Genomic DNA, 24,026 nt, shown 5'->3' with positions numbered 1-24,026 from the left:
ACCCCCCCCCCCCCTGAAAGCACTCAGCTCGCGCTGTGACATCCTGTCATTTGTAAGCCACCATGAACTATTGCTCCGTGCTGCGATTGATCCCTTTTAGCAAGATCCAGGTATCTGGCAATGTGTTCTATATTGCCTACGTACAGGGCGAGACCCCCGCATGTACCAGTAGTGACATCTAAGCAACACACGTCCAGATGTGCTACTTCCGGTTAGACCTCATACATTTTCTCACAACCAGACTCGAATCAATCTTGCTTTCTGTACAATAATTACCTTATAGGGTCTAGAAAAGTGTGCTGTCCAAGATAACGATATTGACTTGAAATGACTTAATAAGATATTTTTTTAGTTTAATAATCTCTAAATACCTATCGGAATAGTAAGGATAGAGTTACGCACTCTTGTCAAGAGGGCTGCTTATTGTATTCAGTTATCAAAGACGAATTAATTTTTTTTATATTAAAATCTAATCCAAATTAATGAAAAAGAATCAAATCTAAAACAAAACCCAATAAAATACAGAGAAAAACACAAAGATAAAGGCACTTTTCTCGTTCCATATGCTAGGACAAATTAGTACAAATGCTCCTTCTTCCCTAGTGTTATTAGAGCATAGAATGGGTTGCTTGAGCCAGCCAACAAAGATCACTGACTTGGCAGAATTTAAGTCATTGGTTAACGTGCATGACTAGATTGACCTAGGAACACGCATAGGACGTAATCATCTTCTTTTCGGAAGTAACGTCTGTATTTTATAAGATAAGATGCCTCCTATTTCAATCAGGGCTCCTTTGCCGGGTTGACTCTGGTGTCGTATTTACTAACGCCCTTCTTATAAACATGAGGCGCGGTGGCTGAGCGGTAAAGCGCTTGGCTTCCGAACCGGGGACCGGGATTCGAATCCTGGTGAAAACTGGGATTTTTCATTTCGGGATCTTCGGGCGCCTCCGAGTCCACCCAGCTCTAATGGGTACCTGACATTGGTTAGGGAAAAGTAAAGGCGGTTGGTCGTTGTGCTGGCCACATGACACCCTAGTTAACCTGAGCCAAAGAATCAGATGACCTTTACATCATCTGCCCTATAGACCACAAGGTCTGAAAGGGGAGCTCTACTTTTTATAAACAGGTATCTGATTGTGAAGGGAAAACAAAAAGTTTAATTTCCTCAAAACATGGAGGCTAAGCTACGAATCAAAGCAGAAACTCATCAGCGAAAACTACAAAGAGAATGTCAAGAGCCAAGGGAGATCATCAATGTTTCATTATCGAGCAGACGATACGCGTAAGTGCAAAAAGGTGAAACAAAATGGTCATGATATGGGGAAACAGAATCAAAGAAGAGGAAAGTTATGATAATTATTTGAGAACTTTCCTAATTTAATCATAAAAATTGAGGAGATAAGATAATCTATGTTACTTATCTTTTTATTTACTTAGAAAAAGGAGATTGTAATGGATGCTCTAACAATAGTTAAGTGGTATGACTAAGTTACAAGTAATAAGTCTTCTGTTGCTTCTCTGATTTCACAAACTTTAAATTAATCCCATTTACAGTAAATTAGAGTACTACATAATTCTGTCAAAGTTTTCAATGCCAATCAACTGCTGAAAATTTTGTGATATATTTCTAAAATATTTCTACAGTTGCCATCAAACTTCCTATAGTTGGTAATAGTCACCTTTGATGTTTATATAGATCTGAACGAATGCAAACGCTGGGACTAAACATACGGGTTTCTATGTGTGACATTCTGTCAAACTGGCCACGTTTTCTCCCTGCTTTAGTCATTTGTATAATACTAGTTTGCAAGGGCGTAGTGAGGGAGGACAAAGGGGGCACCATGCGCCACATGCAGCCTATATTTCCATGTGATGTTTACGAAAAATGGGGGAGGCGCCAAGTATCTTACCCCGGGCACAAGTTTCGCTCACTACGCCTCTACTAAGTTGACTACCTGGTGGTGTGGTATGCCCTCTGGACTTTGTTTTGATGGTCCCGGGTTCAAACCTTGCCAGCCGCCATGCCCAGCAGAAGGTTTTGGGTTGGGATGGAATGATGTACATTTCAGAAGGAACGCCCGAAACGTGTGAAACAAAACAATAGTTCAACCAGAAAAAAAAATTATGTTATGACTAATAATATCAGATGTTATGACTAATAATATCAGATGTTATGACTAATAATATCAGATGTTATGACTAATAATATCAGATGTTATGACTAATAATATCAGATGTTATGATTAATAATATCAAATGTTATGACTGATATTATCAGATGTTATGATTAATAATGTCAAATGTTATGACTGATATTATCAGTTGTTATGACTAATAATATCAGATGTTATGACTGATAATATCAGATGTTATGATTAATAATATCAGATGTTATGAATTATAATATAAGATGTTATGGCTAATTATATCAGATGTTATCAGATAATATCAGATGTTATGACTGACAATATCAGATGTTATGACTGATAATATCAGATGTTATGACTAATAATATCAGATGTTATGACTAATAATATCAGATGTTATGACTAATAATATCAGATGTTATGACTAATAATATCAGATGTTATGACTAATAATATCAGATGTTATGACTAATAATATCAGATGTTATGACTAATAATATCAGATGTTATGACTAATAATATCAGATGTTATGACTAATAATATCAGATGTTATGACTGATAATATCAGATGTTATGATTAATAATATCAAATGTTATGACTGATATTATCAGATGTTATGATTAATAATATCAAATGTTATGACTGATATTATCAGTTGTTATGACTAATAATATCAGATGTTATGACTGATAATATCAGATGTTATGATTAATAATATCAGATGTTATGAATTATAATATAAGATGTTATGGCTAATTATATCAGATGTTATCAGATAATATCAGATGTTATGACTGACAATATCAGATGTTATGACTGATAATATCAGATGTTATGACTGATAATATCAGATGTTATGACTGATAATATCAGATGTTATGACTAATAATATCAGATGTTATGACTAATAATATCAGATGTTATGACCTAACCCACCCATGCCACGTATGCGGCCGGCTTTTTAATTAAAGCGAGGATTGGACTTTACAGTCATCTTCCAGTCCATAGGATATGAGAAATGTGCTCATATTTGATCACCAAGGAGGAGCTATACTTATGTACCATATATGTGTGTGATATTACATTTGTATAAAGACAATGCATACGTTATACAACTTAAAATAAAATACAATATTTAAGCGAAAATTTTTGCTCTAATTGGGTATCGAACTCATGATTATGAAACAGTCAGCTTCTATATAGAATGATTCTAGGCCAGCGAGAGATGTATAAGAAATCAATTATTTATTGCTACCTTCATTACACGTAAAACTCTTAAGATCTAGCCTAGATGTACATCTACTTGTAGACGTAGATTCTACAATCTAAGTCTAGTTCTCAAGCCAAATTTAAATTTATTATTATTTTTTATTTTTAAAATTATAACGGCCAAACTAGAGTTTTCACAATGTGGCCAACGAGCTAATAATTCTTTCCTCAGCGATATACATCAACTGTTAAATTTACAGGAAAATCGTTTGAGCCGTTTTTGAGATCAGCTTTTCAGGTTCCACGTTCCTGGTTCCATGAAGTTCTGACTTGAAAAGAGGTATTGTAAAATAAAAAAGTATGCGTCTAATCTCGAGACAACGAAGTGAGTGGGTCACTTAGTTGGCCATTTATTTCGACAGAATGAAATGCCCTTTTACGCCCCGCACCGGTTGTGACCATCCAACATACTTTGAATTGTGGGACATGTGAATTTCCAACCGCTTCGTCAAGGTTCATTGTTTGGACTGGTCTGCGTTTCTATGGAAACTATAACCACCGCGTTTTTGTGTTGCTTGTTAATAATAATTCATTTCATTGGCCTCCTTCAGTCGTTCGACTGACTATGGTTCATCTCAGAGCACACTTCCTCATGTTGCTGTGGAGCCCTATTTTGTAGAGACACTCCCGTCCACAGATAGCGCAGGTTTAGGTGGCTTTTGCTTCGGTGGTAGAGGAGCTGACCGTTTTTCGGATTGTACGTTTTTCTTCCTGAGCTGAGACCCATGTACTTTCACTGTCCATAGCTTTTTTTGGTCACTGTCTCTCTCCATCTAATGCGGTCTAGAGCTATGTCTTCCCAATTGTCAGTATTGATGTTCACTGATTTGAGGTCACGTTTTATTGCATCTATGTAACGGAGGTGGGGGCGACCAGTTTTTCTTGTGCCAGTCGCGAGTTGGCCATAGAGGATGACTTTCGGGATGCGATAGTCAATGCAAGAACTTAATTTAAACTTTGTAAACACATCAACATAAATAGTGTTTCGTTGACAAAGTGCACCTTGATATCTGACTGAAGCGACTGTCCAGAACAAGGTTTGTATCAAATTTAAAGATCTTTCTTAATTAAAGTCAATATGATACTGGAGTGGGTTATTAAATTCCTCGGACATAACACCAGCAGTAGCTTTTAACTCAGCGGAGGGTGACTGACGGCTGTCCACACAATCATTTCGTCCTTGTTTATGTTGTGACGTCAACCCAACGAACCGACACAGTATCAGCAGGAGCACACGGCTTGCCTCGCCTATTCCCCTAACACACACACACACCACCCACACCCACGCACACACACCACATACGCACACCAATACATACTCTTCTCTCTAGCATTTCAATTTAAAAAAAAATGAATTCCTAAACAAAAGATAAAAAAAAAAAAAGAAAAATTACAAGAAAATAAAAAAAAATATTAAAAGGGGAGAAAAAAAATAACAAGAAAAATAACAAGGGAAGTAACAAGGAAAATAACAAGGGAAGTAACAAGGAAAAGGATCAAGCTTGATGCCATAGTCGGTGTAAAAAAATTTTCGTAAACATTTGAGGAAGTCTTGAAAAATTGCTTCACATTCTAGAGCAGCGGTTCTCAACCTTTTAAGCTCGGCGACCCCTTTTTAAAAAAATCCCACACTCTACCGCGACCCCCCCCCTCTCCGCTCACACATACAGCAATAGAAGAATAGACAAAACAATCCATTTTTTTCGATGGTCTTTGGCGACCCCTGGCAAATCGTCAATCGACCCCCTAAGGGGTCGCGACCCACAGGTTGAGAAGCCCTGTTCTAGAGCTATGTGGATACAAGGAAATTTAGAAGGAAAACATAAAACATTGATCTTAAAAAAGAAAATGAAACAATTTAACGTTTCCATTTTCCGTCCCTAAAGCAATTTTAAGATATTGTTACGAATCTCACTATCCAGGCTCTCTGCAAACTGCACCATACACCACCAACTGAAAGAACTTGACAACTCAGGGCTCCAAAGTAACGTAACAGTTTAATGTCCAATAAATAACAGCCAATACAGTACAATTGGCCACACGTACACTGTACAAATATCTCTCCGATAACACCGTTCCGCCGTATCAACTCTTGCACTGGCCTCTCCGTCTCGTTCCGAGCTTGCACTGGGTTCAACAGGACTGACTTCACACACTAGGCTCGTTGTGTCGGACTCGATCGCAGACCAAGATCAAGACGCCAGTCGTCTCAACTGTACTTGACAGTACTCCGCACTGAACCGTCGTAATGCTCCGTACAGAACCACACCGCTGAACTGTGCTGTATTTGACCGGACTGTAGTGAACCGGGCTCTGAACCCCTGCCGTGAACCGTCTTGACTGCGACACCTCCGCTCTTATATAGGGTCCCTACTGGCCTTCTCAAACCGGACAGAACGCCGCTCGACGTTTCTAGGTGGTCAGATGACTACAACTCTCGTGACGCTCCTGAGCTCTGTTCACGACGTCGATCCTTCCCGGACCGCCGTCGATCTTTCCGAACCGCCGTGTTGACACTCGTCTCGGCTGACAGTCGTAACTCGTCACGGTTGACCGCTCGTCTAGCGCTGGCCTGGGGCGATTTGCGTCGGCTGACTACACTCACACCACTACCCCCATTTGTGCAACCACCAGGTTTATAACAATATAATTGTTTTAATGAAACATTGTAAAACTCAGTCTTTCTCATCTGGAGGAATAAAGAATGTGTTACTATCAGTTGTAATGTATACGTATCATCTATTCTGGGACATAGGTCACTAACCAGCTTCCTTTAGGCAAGTCTCTCACACCGTCGGCACATCTTGCCTATCTGCTTGGCATATGCATTACAGTCTCGGCGGCTTGTATTTCTTGACCGTCACCATCTTCCTCTTTCCTTTGTGGGTTCCAAGTAAGGGTTTGTCTTGTGATGTTGCATGCAGCGTCTCTAAGGACATCTTCTTTAAAAAGCTATTTCTTTGATCCTTGCCACAGTTACTCGCTGGTGATCTAATGTGTATGCATATGTGAATGGTGTACTTACCACTCTTTATGCAGGGTGAAAGAGCGCCGAACCAACAAAAAGCTGAGAGAAGAAGCAGGCCTTTCTGCTACTGACCAAACCCACACATGCCACGTACGCGGCCGGCGTATTAAAGCGAGGATTGGACTTTACAGCTATCTTCCAGTCAATAGGATATGAGAAATTAATATTTATTTATTAATATCTATTAATATCAGATGTTATGACTAATAATATCACATGTTATAACTAATAATATCAGATGTTATAGCTAATAATATCAGATGTTATCAGATAATAGCAGATGTTATGACTGATAATAGCAGATGTTATTACTGATATTATCAGATGTTATGACTAATTATATCAGATGTTATGACTATTAATATCAGATGTTATGACTGATAAAATCAGATGTTATGACTAATAATATCAGCAGATGTTTTGACAAATAATATCAGATGTTTTGACTAATAATATCAGATGTTATGACTAAAAATATCAGATGTTATGACTAAAAATATCAGATGTTATGACTGATAATATCAGATGTTATGAATAATAATATCAGATGTTATGACTGATAATGTCAGATGTTATGACTGATAAAAGGTTTTGTTTTGTAAAATGTTTTACATTGTTTAAGATGTTCCTTCAGAGTTGAAGATAGTTTACTTCCTAGTCCAAACCTCCCTCAGGACGACGGGGGATGGGAGTGGGCAGGGTTTGAACATCTGATATTATCAGTCATAACATCTGATATTATTAGTCATAACATCTGATATTATCAATCATAACATCAGATAATATTAGTCATAACATCTGATATTATCAGTCATAACATCTGATATTATCAGTCATAACATCTGATATTATTAGTCATAACATCTGATATTATTAGTCATAACATCTGATATTATTAGATCAGATGTTATTTCTAAATATGTTTTTCAGTGTGTTGAAAAAGTAATGTAACTGTTATAACTTCAAGCACGCTGTTGATCTGGATACATCATCAACAGTTCCTTGACTTCCGTCCTAGTGGTGAAGAGACAGTTCGCATAACCGAATCCCTACCTTTGCAACTAATTTCTATATGAAATTTGCAATCGTGGTAGAAAAACTATAAATAGCTTGCTTTTTGATGTATACGGTGTGCAAGAGAAAAGAAGTCTACATGAACTATACTTTTTTAAAAGGCATATGTTAATTTTTAAGCCACTTTTAACACTGAATCAAATTTTCCAAGCTCTTCCGTTCAAAATAGAGCTCATTTTTTTTTTAAATAAGAGGCTGCTTACGGCTGCTATAGCTAAGTTCACTTGAGTCCATGATTAGTTGTGCATCCTCAAGAATCGAATTTAATACCCCATAGGTCCTGTCAGGTGTGTGACCAGGAAAGACAAATCAGAACAAGTAATAAGGATTGTCAATGATGCGTTCTCTCCCTTGATCTACACAAACATGGTTGACATCCGCTGACCCAAATGCGCAGCACATTTACTAGTCTACTTATTGCCAATGATATGACAACAAAACAGCGATTGTTGGGACAGCTTTCAAATGGAGCGAAGGCAATTATAGTCTTCAGTCCACCGTGAGAAGATAATTTTCTGCAATTAAATAAATCTAAAACAAAAAATGTGACTATTGATCTCAGAAAGAAGATACACACTTTTTTTTCCATCTTGTTACCAATGAAATGATCAAACAGCGACCATTTAATATTTTGGGTAGTTGTGACAATTTAATATTTTTGATAGTTGTCGAAAGTACATGGAAAAATGCCAGTGTTGGTCTTGCCGAAAACAAATATACAAGAATGAGTTAAAAATTAACAACTAGGTTTACAATTAATGAGTTTGTCAAATAATCCTAAGCTATAAGACTACAATATGATTATATGGCTCAGACAATGCGATGTCATTGGGCCTTAGGCTGTAAGATGACTATATGATTATATCGCTCAGACATTGTGATGTCGTTGGGCCATAGGCTGTAAGATTACTATATGATTTCTCACACAATGTGATGTCATTGGGCCTTAGGCTGTAAGATTACTATATAATTATATGGCTCAGACAATGTGATGTCGTTTGGTCTTAGGCTGTAAGAATACTATATATTTATATGTCTCAGACAATGTGATGTCGTTGGGCCATAGGCTGTAAGATTACTATATGATTTCTCAGACAATGTGATGTCATTGGGCCTTAGGCTGTAAGATTACTATATAATTATATGGCTCAGACAATGTGATGTCGTTTGGTCTTAGGCTGTAAGAATACTATATATTTATATGTCTCAGACAATGTAATGTCGTTGGGCACTAGTATATGTTTGTATGTCTCAAACAAAGCGACTTCTGTAAATTAATTTCAAGCTGTGTCATGGTCTAACTATTTAAAATCGTTTTCTTTTTGGTGGTACAGTACGCTGTAAGATCATAAGTTGTTTTTTTTAAACTATTTTTTTTACTCTGTTTCCCTCATCCTTTCTCCCTCCCCTCCTCTCTTTCTCTACTCTTTTTTCTACCTCCATCTCTCACTCTCTCTTTTTCTCACTCTCCAACTCTTCTTTTTTTCTTTGCGAGTTTATCACTCCATTAGTGTTATCAGGTTCATGAAATCACCTCTCGCTGTACCATGAATCACCAGAAATGTACACATAAAAGGGGGGAAAACTCTATTCCTACTACAGGTAATGACTTTACACTAGAAACTACCCTACACACACATAAACTACCGGAAATAACACATCGTCACGATGGCAACAGAAAAGTAACGCAAGGAGTCCTTTTCTGTGGATCGATTCTAAAAAGATAAAATCACGAATTTCTTCATTGCTCTAGCAATAGAAAAAAAAACATGAAGTCAAAGTTTCCAGAATAGGTCTGGCTGATAATATCAGAAGTCATAACTGATAGGATCATATCTTTTGACTGATAATATCAGATAATATGATTAATAATACCAGATGTTATGGCTAATAATATCAGATGTTATGACTGATAAAATCAGATGCTATGACTAATAATATCAAATGTTATGACTGATAATATCAGATGTTATGACTAAAAATATCAGATGTTATAACTAATAATATCAGATGTTATAACTGATAATATCAGATGTATGACTAATAATATCATATGTTATGACTAATAATATCAGACGTTATGACTAATAATATCAGATGTTATGACTAATAATATCAGATGTTATGACTAATAATATAAGATATTATGACTAATAACATCAGATGTTATGACTAATAACATCAGATGTTATAACTAATAATATCGGATGTAATGACTAATAATATCGGATGTTATGACTAATAATATCAGATGTTATGACTAATAATATCAGATGTTATGACTAATAATATCAGATGTTATGACTAATAATATCAGATGTTATGACTAATAATATCAGATGTTATAACTAATAATATCAGATGTTATGACTGATAATATCAGATGTTATGACTAATAATATCAGATGCTATGACTGATAATATCAGATGTTAATGACTAATAATATCAGATGTTATAACTAATAATATAAGATGTTATGATTATTAATATCAGCTGTTTTGACTAATAATATCAGATGTTATGACTGATAATATTAGATGTTATAAATAATAATATCAGATGTTATGATTGATAATATCAGATGTTATGACTGATAATATCAGATGTTATGACTGATAATATCAGATGTTATGACTTATTGTTATGAAAATTATATTCTGTATCGGTTGTCGTTCTTATGTGTGTTGTGTTGTCATTCAGTGTATTAAAGCCATACTATTTTAGACTCTCTTATCTTTGTGTTCATAACACTTATAATATCAGATGTTATGATTGATAATATCAGATGTTATGACTGATAATATCAGATGTTATGACTAATAATATAAAATGTTATGACTAATAATATCAGATGTTATGACTAATAATATCAGATGTTATGACTAATAATATCAGATGTTTTGACTAATAATATCAGATGTTATGACTAATAATATAAGATGTTATGATTGGTAATATCAGATGTTTTGACTAATAATATCAGATGTTATGACTGATAATATCAGATGTTAAGACTAATAATATTAGATGTTATGACTAATAATATCAGATGTTATGACTAATAATATTAGATGTTATGACTAATAATATCTGATGTTATGACTAATAATATCAGATGTTATGACAAATAATATTAGATGTTTTGACTAATAATATCAGATGTTATGACTAATAATATAAGATGTTATGATTGGTAATATCAGATGTTTTGACTAATAATTATTAGATGTTACGACTGATAATATTAGATGTTATGACTAATAATATCTGATGTTATGACTAATAATATCATATGTTATGACAAATAATATTAGATGTTTTGACTAATAATATCAGATGTTATGACTAATAATATAAGATGTTATGATTGGTAATATCAGATGTTTTGACTAATAATTATTAGATGTTACGACTGATAATATTAGATGTTATGACTAATAATATCTGATGTTATGACTAATAATATCAGATGTTATGACAAATAATATTAGATGTTTTGACTAATAATATCAGATGTTATGACTAATAATATAAGATGTTATGATTGGTAATATCAGATGTTTTGACTAATAATTATTAGATGTTACGACTGATAATATTAGATGTTATGACTAATAATATCAGATGTTATGACTGATAATATCAGATGTTATGACTAATAATAGCAGATGTTATGACTTATAATATTAGATTTTATGACTGATAATATCAGATGTTATGACTAATAATATCAGATGTTATGACTTATAATATCAGATGTTATGACTTATAATATCAGATGTTTTCGACTCTCTTATCTTTATGTTCATAACACTTATAATATCATATGTTATGACTAATAATATCAGATGTTATGAATTATAATATCAGATGTTATGACTGATAATATCAGATGTTATGACTGATAATATCAGATGTTATGACTAGTAATATCAGATGCTATGACTAATAATATCAGATGTTATGACTAATAATATTAGATGTTATGAATAATAATATCAGATGTAATGACTAATAATATTAGATGTTATGACTAATAATATCAGATGCTATGACTAATAATATCAGATGCTATGACTAATAATATCAGATGTTATGACTAATAATATTAGATGTTATGAATAATAATATCAGATGTAATGACTAATAATATTAGATGTTATGACTAATAATATTTTATTTATAATAGCTAAGTTTTCAAACTCTTAAAAATACACAACAACCAAAGATTGTGCTACATAATGTTCAACATCTCATATTTTATTGTTGCAATTAAATTCCAAGTAACTCAATGCAGTTCAGCAAAACTTACTTCGCTTTTACTGAACAGTGATACGTGATTGTCAACGCACATGTTAAAATTGTAACTTCTTAATGAATCAAAATAACTTATAAAAGAAATATATTTTCGTAACGATGATTTGGCTATTTTTTTAAATATTTAAAAATATTTTTTTTTTTTTAATTTTTTATTAATTTTTTTTTTGTAAATATTTCTTTTTTTTTTGTAAATAATATATTTTTTAAAAATATTTTTTTAATGTTTTTTTGTTTAATTTTTTTTTTTATATTTTTTTTTAAAATATTTTTTAAAATGTTTTTTTGTTTAATTTTTATTTATTTTTTTTTTTTTTAAATATTTTTTTTTTTAATTTTTTTTTTTAAATATTTGTTTTAATTTTTTTTTTTTAAATATTTGTTTTAATTTTTTTGTTTAATTTTTTTTTTTTATTATTTTTTGTTAAAATTTTTTTTTAAATATTTTTTTTAATGTTTTTTTGTTTAATTTTTTTTTTTAAATTTAAAAAAAAAAATTATTTGTAAATATTTTTTTAAATGTTTTTTTGTTTAATTTTTTTGTTTAATTTTTTTTTTTTATTTTTTTTTTTAAATATTTTTTTAAATGTTTTTTTGTTTAATTTTTTTTGTTTAATTTTTTTTAAATTTTTTTTTTTTTTTAATTTTTTTTAATGTTTTTTGTTTAATTTTTTTAAAATTTTTTTTTAAATTTTTTTTTATATTTTTTTTAATGTTTTTTTTGTTTAATTTTTTTATTTTCTTTTTATTTTTTTTTGTAAATATTTCTTAAAATGTTTTTTTGTTTAATTTTTTATTTTTTTTTTAAATATTTTTTTTAAATTTTTTTTTTGTTTTATTTTTTTATTTTTTTTTTAAATATTTTTTTTAAATGTTTTTTTTTTTTTTAATATTTTTTTTTTAAATATTTTTTTTGTAAATATTTTTTTTTTAATTTATTTTTTTTTTACTTTTAAAAAAAATATTTTTTTTTAAATATTTTTTTTTAAATATTATTTATATATTTTTTTTAAAATGTTTTTTTAAATAATTTTTAATATATTTATAATATTAAAATTAAAAAAAAAATTATTTTTTTTATTTTTGTTTTTTAATTTTTAAAAAAAAAATTTTTTTTTTAAACATTTTTTTTTTAAATATTTTATTTTTAATTATTTTTTTTTGTAAATATTTTTTTAAAATCATTAATGTACGGAAGGCATAAAACCTTGCCCGCTGCCATCACCCGTCGTCCTGCGGGAAGTTTGGTTTAGGAAGTAGATTATCTTCATCACAGATCTGTACGGCGTGGCAACGATCTATTGGTCTAAACAGCCCACAGATTGTAGCGTCGCAATTTCTGTGACGAATGGCCTCGATTGGCTACAGATCAACCTTAGAGGTTAAGGTTGATCTGTAGCCAATCGAGGCCATCGAGACAACATTTGGGCATCCATAGCTTGAACGAATAGAAAAGTTCACCTATTTAGTCACCGTGTTAACAAGCGGTTAGATTATCTTCATCACAGATCTGTACGGCGTGGCAACGATCTATTGGTCTAAACAGCCCACAGATTGTAGCGTCGCAGTTTAGTGTTAAGACCTTCTGTGACGAATGGCCTCGATTGGCTACAGATCAACCAGAACCTCAGAAAACATTTGGGCATCCATAGCTTGAACGAATTGAAAAGTTCACCTATTTAGTCACCGTGTTCACAAGCGGTTAGATTATCTTCATCACAGATCTGTACGGCGTGGCAACGATCTATTGGTCTAAACAGCCCACAGATTGTAGCGTCGCAGTTTAGTGAATGGCCTTGATTGGCTACAGATCAACCAGAACCTCAGACAACATTAGGGCATCCATAGCTTGAACGAATAGAAAAGTTCACCTATTTAGTCACCGTGTTAACAAGCGGTTAGATTATCTTCATCACAGATCTGTACGGCGTGGCAACGATCTATTGGTCTAAACAGCCCACAGATTGTAGCGTCGCAGTTTAGTGTTAAGACCTTCTGTGACGAATGGCCTCGATTGGCTACAGATCAACTAAAACCTCAGACAACATTTGGGCATCCATAGCTTGAACGAATAGAAACGTTCACCTATTTAGTCACCGTGTTCACAAGCGGTTAGATTATCTTCATCACAGATCTGTACGGCGTGGCAACGATCTATTGGTCTAAACAGCCCACAGATTGTAGCGTCGCAATTTAGTGTTAAGACCTTCTGTGACGAATGGCCTCGATTGGCTACAGATCAACCTTAACCTCAGACAACATTTGGACATCCATAGCTTGAACGAATAGAAAAGTTTCACCTATTTAGTCACCGTGTTCACAAGCGGTGAAGTTGAACATCACGATGTTGAGTGTCGGATAGTTAGAGCAAGAGCCGTCTTCCAAAAACTGCGGCCAATGTGGGCAAAAAAAAAATCAATTAGCCAAGATCCCCCTCCTCAATATAATCATTGTCCAAAAGGCCACGTATGCAAGCGAGACGTGAAAGACAGCGATGGCTGAGAAGGATTTCAATATTTTTTTTAAAAAAAGCTTATATTAAGTGCATCAATTAGTTTGGACCAGTCATGTGATTACATTTGTAAAAGCTCTAGACTAACAATAACAAATCTGTGTGATAATTTTTTTACCAATTATTTTTGTTTAGCGCATTTTCATGCTTTTAGCTTTCTCAATACGCTATGATTCTATCACATGTCTGGACCAGTTGGAAAGGGGTAGAAAAAACGGGGTATCTGGATGATTGCTTTTTTTTTTAATGTATTTTTTTAAAAGGGAAAGACCTGGATTCGAACTTGTGGACTAAAGCCTTCTCAGGCTTCTAAAAGCCAACTCAGTAACCACTCTAATAGTACAGAGTCTATGAACATGGAAGATTGTAAAGTTATCTATAGTTTGTTTCTCATGTTTGTGTTTACTAAGCCTCAGACGAATATCTATAAAAGGGACTAATTCATCTTATAACACCATTTCAGTACAAATTTAAATAGCAAACAAAATAATTAATTACCGATACTTAATTAACTAATTGGTTAATTTTTTTATTGATTCTTGTGTTGTCAGACAAAAGAAATAATTGTGCAAAATCTCTGCTTGATCCGAGATTGGGTATCGGAGAAATAACGTGTACAAACTTTTGGCCAGACAGACAGATAAGATAAGACAAGACAAAACAAGACAAGATAAGATAAGATAAGATAAGATATAAGCTTTGTAATAAAGAAGCCCTTGAGTTAAATGATGACAGATAGTAGTATGTGATTGCAGACAAATCCTAAGACAAAACGAGATGTTGCCACCCCATGCGCCAATGTAATACACGTGTAAATAGATAGATTTTTTAGCCTTGAAGTCCAGGTCATTTCTCAAGTGTGACACAATATGCTAAAAGATCTAATTTTAGGAATCACGACTAGTAACAAGAATAGAAAAGAAAAAATACAAAGGGAGAAAACTGTGCTATGTAATTGTACTTTCTTCTTGCAAATTTGTTCCTTTAATCATCATAAAATTAACATGTACTAATTGTTTTTGTTGACTTGACTTTAATGTGATATTTGATCTATCATGATATCTTTTAATAAGCTATTTGATTTACCATGTTATATCAACATGTTACATTATGTCATGCTATTCTACATTGTATGTTTACTTGAATCTCTATAATTATTCTGCACTTACTTAATTCTTTTATTGTTTATAATACTAGTTAGCATTATTTGAACCGGGGGTGAATGTTATGAAAATTATATTCTGTATCGGTTGTCGTTCTTATGTTTACATGTGTTGTAGATCGTCTGTAAGAATGTGTTCACGAAATGTGTGTTGTGTTGTCATTCAGTGTATTAAAGCCATACTATACAGACATGGTTTTAGACTCTCTTATCTTTATGTTCATAACACTTATAATATCAGATGTTATGACTGATAATATCAGATGTTATGACTAGTAATATCAGATGTTATGACTGATAATATCAGATGTTATGACTAGTAAAATCAGATGTTATGACTAATAATATCAGATGTTATGACTAATAATATCAGATGTTATGACTAATAATATCAGATGCTATGACTAATAATATCAGATGTTATGACTAATAATATTAGATGTTATGACTAATAATATCAGATGTTATGACTAAAAATATCAGATGTTATGACAGATAATATCAGATGTTTTGACTAATAATATCAGATGTTATGACTAATAATATAAGATTTTATGACTGGTAATATCAGATGTTTTGACTAATAATTATTAGATGTTATGACTGATAATATTAGATGTTATGACTGATAATATCAGATATTATGACTGATAATATCAGATGTTATGACAAATAATAGCAGATGTTATGACTTATAATATCAGATGTTATGACTGATAATATCAGATGTTATGACTAATAATATCAGATGTTATGACTTATAATATCAGATGTTATGACTAGTAATATCAGATGTTATGACTAATAATATCAGATGTTATGACTGATAATATCAGATGTTATGACTTATTGTTATGAAAATTATATTCTGTATCGGTTGTCGTTTCTATGTTTACATTAGCTTGTAACTCGTCCATGAGAATGTGTTCACGAAATGTGTGTTGTGTTGTCATTCAGTGTAATAAAGCCATACTATACAGACATGGATTTCGACTCTCTTATCTTTATGTTCATAACACTTATAATATCATATGTTATTAAATGTTATGACTAATAATATCAGATGTTATGACTAATAATATCAGATGCTATGACTAATAATATCAAATGTTATGACTAATAATATCAGATGTTATGACTAATAATATCAGATGTTATGAGAAATAATATCAGATGTTTTAACTAATAATATCAGATGTTATGACTAATAATATAAGATGTTATGATTGGTAATATCAGATGTTTTGAATAATAATTATTAGTATGAAAATTATATTCTGTATCGGTTGTCGATCTTATGTTTACATTAGCTTGTATCTCGTCCGTGAGAATGTGTTCACGAAATGTGTGTTGTGTAGTCATTCACGTATTAAAGCCATACTATACAGACATGGATTTCGACTCTCTTATCTTTATGTTCATAACACTTATAATATCAGATGTTACGACTGATAATATCAGATGTTATGACTAATAATATATGATGTTATGACTAATAATATAAAATATTATGACTAATAATATCAGATGTTATGACTAATAATATCAGATGTTATGACAAATAATATCAGATGTTTTGACTAATAATATCAGATGTTATGACTAATAATATGAGATGTTATGATTATTAATATCAGATGTTTTGACTAATAATTATTAGATGTTATGACTGATAATATTAGATGTTATGACTAATAATATCAGATGTTATGACTGATAATATCAGATGTTATGACAAATAATAGCAGATGTTATGACTTATAATATCAGATGTTATGACTGATAATATCAGATGTTATGACTAATAATATCAGATTTTATGACTAAGAATATCAGATGTTATGACTAATAATATCAAATGTTATGACAAATAATATCAGATGTTTTGACTAATAATATCATATGTTATGACTAATAATATAAGATGCTATGACTAATAATATAAAATGTTATGACTAATAATATAATATGTTATGACTTATTGTTATAAAAATTATATTCTGTATCGGTTGTCGTTCTTATGTTTACATTAGCATGTATCGCGTCCGTGAGATTGTGTTCACGAAATGTGTGTTGTGTTGTCATTCAGTGTATTAAAGCCATACTATACAGACATGGTTTTTGACTCTCTTATTTTTATGTTTATAACACTTATAATATCAGATGTTATGACTAATAATATCAGATGTTATGACTTATAATATCAGATGTTATGACTAATAATATCAGATGTTTTGACTAATAATATCAGATGTTATGACTAATAATATAAGATGTTATGATTGGTAATATCAGATGTTATGACTAATAATTATTAGATGTTATGACTGATAATATCAGATGCTATGACTGATAATATCAGATGTTATGACTATTAATATCAGATGCTATGACTGATAATTTCAGATGTTATGTCTATTAATATCAGATGCTATGACTAATAATATCAGATGTTATGACTAATAATATCAGATGTTATGACTGATAATATCAGATGCTATGACTGATAATATCAGATGTTTTGACTATTAATATCAGATGTTATGACTATTAATATCAGATGTTATGACTGATAATATCAGATTTTATGACTGATAATATCAGATGTTATGTCTATTAATATCAGATGCTATGACTAATAATATCAGATGTTATGACTAATAATATCAGATGTTATGACTGATAATATCAGATGCTATGACTGATAATTTCAGATGTTATGTCTATTAATATCAGATGCTTTGACTAATAATATCAGATGTTATGACTATTAATATCAGATGTTATGACTGATAATATCAGATGTAATGACTGATAAGATGAGATGTTAGATGACATGACCGATACGATTAGTTTTGTAGGATCAGATGTTACTAATCAGTCCTGTAACCTTGTGTCGGGTTAAGTTGATAAGTAGGTCATCCAATTTTATAATTATGTTGGCCGATCATTTCGCGAAACGGCCACTATTTGCTTCACATTGACCTGCTAGAGTACAAAATAACGGGCTATTTCGCGATTTGGCAAGCCAATAATCGAAAAGGCATGGGATGTTGGGCCGTAGTCCGCAGAAAGTGTTCATGAACAAAATAGGTTATATGTTTAATATTGTTACGAATCTCGCTATCCAGGCTCTCTGCAAACTGCACCACACGACACCACCAACTGAAAGAACTTGACAACCCAGGGCTCCAAATGACGTAATAGTTTAATGTCAATAAATAACAGCCAACACTGTACAATTGGCAGCACGTAACACAAGACTGTACAAATATCTCTCCGTTACTCGCCGTACTCTTGCACTGGTCTCTCTGTCTCTTCTCGGACTTGTACTGAGCCGTCGTAACGAATCGTAGATCGAGAAGTTGTAACTGACTCGTCTCTGATACCTTCGCTCTTTATATAGGGTCCCTGCTGGCCTTCTAGAACCGAACAGAACGTCACTCGACCATTCTGGGTGGTCATATGACTACATCCCTCGTGACGCTCCTGAGTTCACGACGCCGATCCTACTCGAACCTTCATGTTGATACTCGTCTCGGCTGACCGTCGTAACTCGTCACGGTTGACCGCTCGTCTAGCGCTGGCCTGGGGCGATTTGCGTCGGCTGACTACACACACACCGCTACACCCATCTGTGCCACCACCAGGTTTATAACAATATATAGTTAATGATAATTAGGCTTCATGATATTCTTAATTAACAAAATCTGTCAAAGTACTTTATAATTGAAAAAAATAATTTCTAACATTACTTTGTTAGTACAGTATAACGTTAAATTACATTTCTAATTACGCATCAGTCTGTTAGTTTTAGATTTACATCGATTTGCTGAGCACTTGGCGGCGGTGCCATTGCATCGGGTCTAGCCAGGGTCGAGGTTTTGTCATGGTGAAGATGCGACGCTTTGGTGTAGAAGTATGAGCTTAACTATTATATAGTATTGGTTTAATATAATTGTGTCAGTTTCATTAGACAGCCGCTATAGTGATTTTATATATTGAAAAGCATGCGAAATGAAACCTATAGAAACACAAGACGAGGATTAATACTCCGAGTTAAAATTGTAAAGATTTCTTAAAAAGCTTCATAAGTCAAAATGTTTTTTCGACTAAAAAAAACAATCTAAAGATTAAAAAAAACAACTGTATAAGTCATAAAGCTATTAAGTTCACTATATAATTGAAAGCATCAATAAAGAAAAGAGCCTTGTTGCACTATGTGGAGCTGTTACTTTTCTTTTAGGTTAAAAGGGCTAATTAGCTACTAAAAGTTGGATTTTTTTTAGCTTTCATGTCATTTGAATGTTTCAGAATTATGTTCCTAGTTCAGACTCGCCGAGAACAACGATTAACATTTGACTATTCTTTTTTTTTTTTTTTTTTTTTAAGGAAACCTCAGAATTTGCGCTATTCAGTTTTAGCTTTATCATCATAGGAATCCTTGGGCCTTAGGCCTCTTTTCTTTGCCTCTTTTTTTGGGCTTTATGTGCCTCTTTTATGGGCCATCTTGCCTCTTTTGTGGGCTTTTTTTTTAATTTTTTTTTTAATATGTTTTTATTTGTAAGTTCTCATAATTCACAAGTATTAAATCATAAACAATTGAAAAGTGATTAACCTAAAAATATAATAATAGTAATAGAAATATTATTTAATATCAAAGACATACTACCTAACCAATGAACCCCCTAAAGACAGAAAAATGATACAAGTATCCTCTACTCCAGAATAATCAACACAATATAAGATATCCCTGACCCCCAACACCCTATTTCTGAAAAACTACATGAGCATTGTACAGGTATATGAAAATCAAACTAGATAATTCTCTACCCTAAAGTCCATTATTTTTCTAAATGTTAATTCCAAGTGATTAGGATCAAACACCTTATTATTATGTAGACGTTTGAGCCAGCTAGCCCAAACAAGATTCCTGTATTCGGAAACAATAATCAAGTTAAAGTTATGTATCATTTTATTTTTTAGTTTTGGCAGCTTGTTTAAAATAATAGACAAGTTAACATTTACATAATTACCATAGCTGAATTAACAACAGGTTCTTTAATAGTTTGATGAAATAGTCAAAAAGTATACATTACGTTTGGTTTATGATGATATGTTGTTTTTTTTTAATTTGGTTAGAAATATAAATCTTTGCTGAAATTTAGAACATACTATTGAGTAGCAAAATAAAAAAAAAATCAAAACAAAAACAGGTAAGCTGCACAGACTTCGTAAGCACCAGCTTCATCACCTTCTGTCGTAACGACTATGGTTCATCTCGTAGAACGACTATGGTTCATCTCGAACACTTTTTCATAAGACTGTGGAGCCCCATTTTTGTGAGACACTCCCGTCCACATATATCGCAGGTTATGGTGGCTTTCGCTTTGGTGATAGACCTACCATCCTGTAAGTACCAGCTTCATAAATCCTATAAGTACCAGCTTAATACACCTTGTAAGTTCCAGCTAAGAACACGACATTGCCAGACACAGCTAAAATGGATTTTGTAAGCGAACGCATGCTCAGTGCGATCTGATCCAATCTCTTTTGTTGACATGTGGAAGCAGAAGGTTTCTTGGAGACATTTCCGCGCTTCCTTTAGGCACACCGCTAACACAATTTAGTTCCAATCAATATTTGAACTAGAGCCCCATGTGTTAGCTGGCAAAGCAGTTTATGCCACACCCCTTATTAGATAAATGCTACAAAACACATACAGTGTAGGTACCAGCGGCAAAACCTTGTCAGATACATCGACAAAGAGACCGTGTAACCAAGTACATAGACCTTGTCAGATGCTTCGATGTCACACACAGGCCATGTCACTACTAAGTATATAGACCTTGTCAGATATATAGACACATTAAATCCCCCCCCACACACAATTTCTGCCTCGGAAGACAATGGATACGCCCGTGTAAATCTTGAGTCCAGGCAGAACCTGCACGTGTAGGATTCAAGACCGTTATGAGCCACGTCACAAAAAAAAAAGAAGAAACCGACTAGGATTGTGCCCTTAAGGAGACTTGCGGTTGCTACTAACACACATTGGTCCGGACATAAATACAGTCATGAAATCTTGCCCACTTTATTCAATGCATTAATTTTGTTAAATGTTTATTTTAAACAAAAGTTATAACGCTATTAAACAATTCTTCAGCTAAATGTTGTTGTTTTTTAAACATTTGTAATTTATATATTTTTCATGTATGTAGCTTTTTCACTTAGTTGTCCACGGGCACGTTTCGTCTATATAAAGGTGTCCCTGGATCAAAAAAGTTTGGGAACCACTGCTTCAGTCAAATGTGAATACATATATGTATGTCCTGAGTCTAACCGCTTTAATTTGCCTCTATTCTAGATCCAGTAAATTCCCATCTCCGTTATGTGTTTTCATAAGTTGAGACATTTCTAAACAAAGGACGTGTGCGGTAAAGCGCGCTGGGCCTGTCGTTCGGTTGTCTCGATAGTCCACGGTTCTTACCCACTGCCTCCCCCCCCCCCTCGTCGTCCTGCGGGAGGTTAAGACTACAAAAAGATGATCTTCAACTCTGAAGGAACATCCGAAACACAATATATGTTTACAAACATATATTACATACATGTTAACTAGCATTTACTTTTAAGTTGTTGTTAGCTTTGTTAAAGGGAAACTCCGATGGTTTTTCAAATTTGAGTTATTGACATATTTATATTCCAAATAAAAAGTTGTAATAGTAAACATTTTACCATTTTTTATTGAAGTGCTTAGAAACATTTATATATTTAATAAATAAGACAGTAAATGCTTGACATCTCAAGAAAAACGGGGTTCTCTGAGATTTTGTTTTTAGGTTAGGCATACGTCACTTCCCCCAACAATACTGAAAGGGAAACTAGTTTTGACCAATCGTATCGCTTCATTCTTACAGTAGCTGTTAAGCTTAGTGACGGCCTAGTCTAGAGCTATGATACAGTTATATATAGATAAGATAGACTTAAAAGCATTGGGACAACCAACTCGGGGAAAAAAAGTAACATTTTCATCTAAGCCTCTCCCTGTCCCAAGAAGTAAATAGATCGTGTGTCTGACTGATTTGAACAAACTGGTCAGTGTAAGGCTAGTCGAGACTACGTGTAGTCGGTCATGACAAGACAACCAAGCGATAGTGTTTGTTGTGTGTTGAGTGGTCAGGCGAGAAGATACACACTGCCGTGGTTAGTCAAGCATGTCAATCTCCTTTAACACGCATTTTTTTGTCTTTGCTTACAAGATCCTAGATCTAACTGCTTAGACGAAGATATATTTCTTTTACGAGAATGTAAACGTTACTGTAATGGTTTTCCGTTACACAGTAAGTCGATAGATTAAACTAATAGGCATGCGTGACGTCACATAGAAACCCGGTGAAAGTCTGACCGTCTTGGATGCGCAGGAAAATTACGTCAGAAAAATATCAATTACTAAGTTGTTATTGCAAATAAAAAAAAAATATCTTCATTATCTGTAAATCAAAACACATATATTAAAAATTGTCAAAACCATCGGAGTTTCCCTTTAAAATTTCTCTTGACAGTCTCAATGCTTTTGATTTCTCATACATGGTATGAATATGGTGGTTCCATGATAATGTCTCACTTCTTTAAAGACCGAGGTATTTTTGGTGAACCTGCTTATGTTCCCTTTGTTGTTTGACCGGTCACGTGCGAAGCGGTCAGTATGATGACCTACTTTTGTTTTGTGTGAGTGTGTGAATAACTTTTGGCTAGAAGGACTAAGTATTGAGAGTTTTGAGGAGTTACTGGATTGTCTGTGAATTCCTTGGATTATATTTCTAGTTCATTTTTTCACTGGATTATTAATTCACTATTTGGACTAAACTGGATTGTGGGTCCTGATAAGGCGAGTGGTATTGAGAGAAAGAGCTACGGCCTGATAACTGGTAAGTAGTTTAGAGACCTTAAATTAGCAATGGACCTCATCCACCAATCGTAAACAAACAACATTTTGCCACGTGGTTCTCTATCTCTTCTATACAAATTACAATCTAATTTTAATACACAGTGGCTGTCACGTGACACTTTTTTTTCGTTGTTTTATCAATATAATCACGTGACTAAATGTTGTTTGTTTACGGTTGGTGAATGAGGTCCATTGAGTTCTTACAAAGCTTCTATCAACTACCTCCGTCTGCCACACATCTAGAACACTCTATTTCTCATCTAGAACACTCTATTTCTCATCTAGAACACTCTATTTCTCATCTAGAACACTCTATTTCTCATCTAGAACACTCTATTTCTCATCTAGAACACTCTATTTCTCATCTAGAACACTCTATTTCTCATCTAGAACACTCTATTTCTCATCTAGAACACGATATTTCTCATACTTCTAATTCTCGAATCAAGTTGAAACTTTGCACAATTATTCAATGCTCCAAACAAAACACGAATCAATTAAAAAAATCAACCAATTAAATAATTAAATAGTGGTAACTAACTCTTTCTCTCCTAATTATTACT

At 32.9% G+C, this 24,026-nt stretch overlaps 1 protein-coding gene across 1 annotated transcript in view; it reads left to right on the top strand.

The window, feature by feature from the left end:
• The first annotated feature begins 23,250 nt into the window (after positions 1–23,250).
• Positions 23,251–24,026, top strand: part of LOC106055879 (short transient receptor potential channel 7-like) — a 141,328-nt gene continuing 140,552 nt past the window's right edge. The window contains exon 1 of the mRNA XM_056008497.1: positions 23,251–23,443. The gene's annotated coding sequence lies outside the window, so the exon portion shown is untranslated. The remainder of the gene's footprint in view (positions 23,444–24,026) is intronic.

Source organism: Biomphalaria glabrata, chromosome 13, assembly GCF_947242115.1.
Source record: "Biomphalaria glabrata chromosome 13, xgBioGlab47.1, whole genome shotgun sequence".
NCBI lineage: Eukaryota > Metazoa > Mollusca > Gastropoda > Planorbidae > Biomphalaria > Biomphalaria glabrata.
Note: the sequence above shows the minus strand (reverse complement) of the source record. Positions and strands in the feature narration are given on the sequence as shown.